Genomic DNA, 310 nt, shown 5'->3' on the forward strand with positions numbered 1-310 from the left:
CCTGTCCAGTCCCTCTGTAGAGCCTCCTGACCCTCAGGGAGATCAACGCTACCTCCCAGCTTAGTGTCATCTGCGAACTTCCTGAGGGTGCACTCCACCCCCTCATCCAGATCATTGAAAAAGATCTTGAAGAGGACAGGCCCCAAAACTGAACCCTGGGGGACACCGGTGGTGACCGGCCGCCAGCTGGATTTAACTCCATTGACCAGCACTCTCTGGGCCCGGCCATCCCGCCAGTTATTTATCCAGTGGAGTACACTCATCCAGGCCAGAGGCAGCCCGTTTCTGCAGGAGACTGTTATGAAAAATG

The sequence above is a fragment of the Buceros rhinoceros genome, unplaced genomic scaffold, assembly GCF_000710305.1.
Source record: "Buceros rhinoceros silvestris isolate BGI_N320 unplaced genomic scaffold, ASM71030v1 scaffold42573, whole genome shotgun sequence".
Classification (NCBI taxonomy): Eukaryota; Metazoa; Chordata; class Aves; order Bucerotiformes; family Bucerotidae; genus Buceros; species Buceros rhinoceros.